The sequence below is a fragment of the Montipora foliosa genome, chromosome 1 (assembly GCF_036669935.1).
Source record: "Montipora foliosa isolate CH-2021 chromosome 1, ASM3666993v2, whole genome shotgun sequence".
In the NCBI taxonomy this organism is placed as follows: Eukaryota; Metazoa; Cnidaria; class Anthozoa; order Scleractinia; family Acroporidae; genus Montipora; species Montipora foliosa.
The window spans coordinates 799,564-804,563 of record NC_090869.1 but is presented as its reverse complement, the minus strand read 5'-3'; the positions used below and the strand labels follow the sequence as shown (position 1 = coordinate 804,563).

Below are 5,000 nucleotides of genomic sequence, written 5' to 3'. Positions count from 1 at the left end.
TCCATGCCCCCTTTGCATTAGTTATAAGAAAATCATACAACTAAGGTTGATACAAAAGGCTTCAGTTGAGACCAACCACTGATGAAAAGGGACTACAGCCCCTAATGAAAAATGGGGATAAAGAGGGGATGGGGCTATCCAAAAAATAGATAAATTCCTGTCAAGTTCAAATCTCAAGTGATCTTGGCAACCTGCACCTTCTTGATAGTTTTTTATCCAGAGGAGAGCTTGAAGGATTCTCCTGCTGGTACACAGCTACTGAAAAACAACTTTTGGGTTCTCAGTTTTCACAGGATTATTATGGCCACAGTAAATTGGGTACCTATTACTAAACTTTCACGTTGCTGTTTTAGACTAGTATATAATTTATTAAACTGGTAAATTTTAGGGTCAGAAGAGCTTAGCCAATAACCTATTCTTCGACAGGCATCAACACTTGGGCTCATGTATGAGGGACCCCGTTACATTCTTAATTGTCTCCATGTTATATTGATTCCATACAGTGTTATGTTTAACAGGAAAATTTGGTTTTATCAAATATGTTGATAAAGTTCGAATTAGCATGAATGATTAAATGATTTGGAAAGCTGACGTTTCGAGTGTTAGCGCTTCCTCAGAGAGAATGTTTACATGTCCCTGTTTGCACCATAAAAAAGAAGACGCACATGCATTTTGGACTATTTTGCCAGATGCACCCAACAGGCAAAGGCTTGGTTGAATCTGCTTCAATGGCCAGTGCTTAATAGAAAACTGCCTTCTGGAAGTGCTTCTCTTGAGATAAAGCAACCGATCAAAAAGTTATATTTTGTTGTGTTATTTAAGCAATAGAGGACGTTTTCCATGTTTACATAGCCTCATGTAAATGCGAAGCGTAGTTGGGAGAATTCTCGACAGTTATGCAAACCCAAGACAGAGTCGAGGGTTTGCATAACACACACCCCCATATTTTCAACCAGTCAATCAAAATGTGCGTCTAATGACACATCACCAATGAAAATTCATGTGATGTCACAGCTGTGTTTACATACTCTTATCTAAACACAGCTCTTGACCAATGGGAGTGCGTGTACCATCCTAATTATTTTATAATTTATAATGTCCTCTTATTGCCAATAACAATATTATGATAACTCTTGGAACAACAGAATTGGTCAGTTATCTTATTACTTTCAATAATTTTGCTCAAACCAACAAACTGAAGATGAAGACCATGAATAATAATTTATTTAAGCCCAATCATTGTTAGAATTCACATTAAAATATTAAGGGTATTTTATATCATTTGTTAACTGAATATAACAATGAATATATCAATTATCCTTAAGGATATCAACAAACCAATGCAAGAAGCTGTGCAAAAAGTGTGATAATTAGTTCCTCAGTTTTACTAGAGTGCCAAGATGTAAGAAGAAGGTGTCCAATGATATATATTTTCTAAAACTATGTAAATACATTAATATTTATGTGAAATTCAGGCAACTTAAATGACTTCATCCTGCATGTAGCTAAATTTTGATCAAGATTTGTCCCCAAACATCATTATTTATCATCAACAGGTTTAAAATACAAAGTAAATTATTAATGGGAATCCAACGATAATTATTTAGGTTGGAATCTTTCAACTTAAATTAGCTTTGAAGTACAACAGGTACAGAGTAAATTGACTACTGGGTGTAAATATACAGATTTGATCCAGTCAGTCAGGGAGCATTGGTGGTGCAGTGGCGAGAGCAATTGCCTCCCACCAATGTGGTCTGGATTCAATTCCCAAACTCTGCTTCATATGTGGGTTGACTTTGTTTGTTCTCTTCTCTGCCACAAAATGACAGGTTTTTCTCCAGGTACTTTGGTTGCACCCCCTTCGCAAAAAAACATATTTGATTTGATTTGATTTGGTTTGAGTTAATTTCATTAGTTTCCCCAATTAGTGCTCTAGCACTAAATCCACTGACACTTAATATTTAAGTTGTTATTTTTATTATTATAATTTATAATTACACCTTGAAAAAAATATATATATATAATTTGTAGGCATCAGACAAAATTGGTACCATTAGGACCATTACTATATGAAAATAATAATTTATTACCAGTATATGTGATCATCTATTTTTAGCAATAAATGCTAATTTCAAGGTGTTTACTTACGCATTATAATATTATTGTCTCTACATCAATAGAGCTTGGAACATTTCACATGCGAAAGTATTATCACTCGGATGTATTCAACAACATTTAATTCAGTGCAACTTGATTCCTGTCGTCATCTCCTGTTAACCGATCTCCATTTAAAACCAGACTTTCAGTCCTCCCTCTCTCATGTTAAAAATTCGATCGTGTATTTGACGCATTTAACGGCCAAATGACAAGCATAGAGCATCAAAGCCTTTAACTTCTTTTCTTTCAACGTGATGTCGCTTAAATCTAGAATTTTCATTCCATGATTCAACGCCTCGTGGCCATGGAAGCTTGGCTTGGTCCGCCATTTTGAAAAAGAATAAAACCTGCGCAGAACGACCGGAAGTCCGTGAATCGCGGACTGTTAAATTGGAACCTGCCAGAGCTCCAGAGCTCAACACAGCGGTCAAATGAGTGCGCATGCGCAGGATTTAAGCACTTCCGTTCACCTTCCGGCGATGTAGTGCTCAATCAAATTCGATTTCAACTCGTCGAGGAACGAACTGTTTGTGGGTTTGTGAATGAAAAGATTGTTGGGAATCTTTTTTTTGTGGATGAATCATTACCTTAACGCCTGACCACGAATGAAGACCTTTACGGCAGTAAATGCAAGAGAGGGGTTCCAGTTTGAGTTAAACTACTTGCTTACTTTGTGGCAAAGGTTTGTCAAGGTTAGTAAAAAGTACAATTGCATTTCCCGTAGACTCTTTTTGTTTTCTCGGCTCAAACGGCGACTTATGTTTTATTTTACTTTATTTGGTTTTGGAAAAGACGGGTTACATTTCGATGTTAGCTTACGATCATTTTAGCGTGATATTTAATTTAAGACAATTTCTGGTGGATCGCAACAACTGAAAGCTCACTTGGTGGAAAACGTGTTTACATGCAGTGAAAGTAAGAAATTTTATGAGAAGAAAACGAATGTTAAACTACAGGTGTTAAACTGAGGGCTGAGTAACAGTTTTAATGCGGTCAATAGTTCTTCTCGGTTGCCCATCTTTGTCTGAGCAACCATGGCCCCTTGAAGGTTGTGCGGATGGCTGTCTAAAGCAATCAGGTAGTCATTTTTGCAAACAAAACACAAACTCATTCCGTTCATAATCACAATTGCTGACAAATTGTTTTCTCTCGCAAGTCTTTGCAGATAAAAAGCCAAAGAGCTCTGCGGAATTTGAGTGTTTTCACATGTTATTGACAGGTCAAAGGAATCCTCTCTCTTACATTTTCCCAAGGCTGACTCAAGATGTGGAAAAGCATCTACTACAGTAAAATCGATTGGTCTTTCTGAGGTAACTTTCTCATGCAGATTGTTTCCGTTGGTTATTGTAGTAATGAAAAGTGAGATCCAAGCTTGGCTTAAAGAGACATTTTCTTTTAGGTCAAGGATGTTTGCATTTAAATGAAAGAGTCTTGCATTGAGCAAAGCAATGAAAGTACAGGCATTAGAACCATTTCTTCCGTGCAAAGAACCAGAAAAAAACAGAACCAGAGGTAAATGTCAAAAATCGTTGCGAAGGATCTTGTTGCTGCACAAAATTGGAAGACTGACTGTTTAGAGCTTACTGTTCCTGAGTTGGAGTATTTGAAGCAAGAGAACTACTGGATTGCTGTGATGGCTGAGGTACATGTATTGTGTTGAGAGCCGCATCAATTTCTTCTTGGTGCACAAAATTGAAAGATTGACTTAATAGACCTGATTGTTGCTGAGTTGGAGTATTTGAAGCTGCAACAAAATTACTGGATTGTTGTGACGGCTGAGGCACCTGAATTGTATTGAGAGTGGCATTAATTTCATGTTGCCATTCTTCAGATGCGTAATATGAAGGGTCGTTCTGGTTGTTATGGGCAACAGAATCGTCGTCCAAGTTAGAATCGGATGGCGTTGATTCTTCTGAAACACCTGGGGAACTTGTTGTTGAGAGGAGACCCTCGTTAAATGATTTTGTTAGTTGTGCTGTTTTACTCATCAAAAATGCTGTGCATTTAGGGCACCTCCCCTCATTTTCTTCCAAACATTTCTCATGGAAGACATGAAAACAGGCCAATCGCTTTAGTTTGTTGCTGCTAATGATGCAAGTATACTGACAAGCTTCCATGAGATCACAACCAACACTTTCATTTGTTTTGTTAGACTGGTCTTTTTGCAATCCTTTGTATGCCAATGGAAGGGCTTTATCTTCGATCTTTTGTTGGAAACTGTGAAGGAAAACCCACTTTTTTCTCGTGTTACTTGTTTGTGGAACCTGTCAATGTAAGAATAGTATACAGCCACTTCAGTTAACTTACATGTAACTATCATCACACTTTGGAGACTTGAGGTTATTTGACAGGACTTACCAGTAGGTATTATAGATCTGTTGCATATGTTATTTTGCATAAAAGGGAGTTACCGTGAGCAACAGCAGATGCTGCTGATTGATAATAATTTTTATTGTTAAATTACTCAAAATAATGTTGCAGTCTTGTAGTGATGGCTATATATGGCTATATATATGTGTGTATTTATTGATATAATTTACGATCAGGCCTTTTGAACACCTTTCCTGTGGATGTACAACTCAAAATAATTTTGGTTTCTTGTAAAAAGGCCTGAGTGATAAATTTTTGATTGACTTGTGGTTTTTCAGGCCATAATGAAAAGAACTATTACCATCCATATGCATGTATTACTGTCGAATTCTGGATCAACATTTTATTATGTTAGGTCCACCCTGACAAATAAGGCTATGCTATAACCATATTTTAAGTAGATATATCTTACTTCTTTTGACTTTCCTATGTTTTTTGCAATTTGAAGGAAGATGGCGAGAAGACATTCAGCT

General features: G+C 36.8%; 1 protein-coding gene across 1 annotated transcript in view; it reads right to left on the bottom strand.

Moving 5' to 3' along the window:
* The window catches only part of LOC138007991 (uncharacterized), a 162,152-nt gene that overhangs the window by 80,040 nt on the left and 77,112 nt on the right, over window positions 1-5,000 (bottom strand). The gene's annotated exons all lie outside the window — the stretch shown is intronic.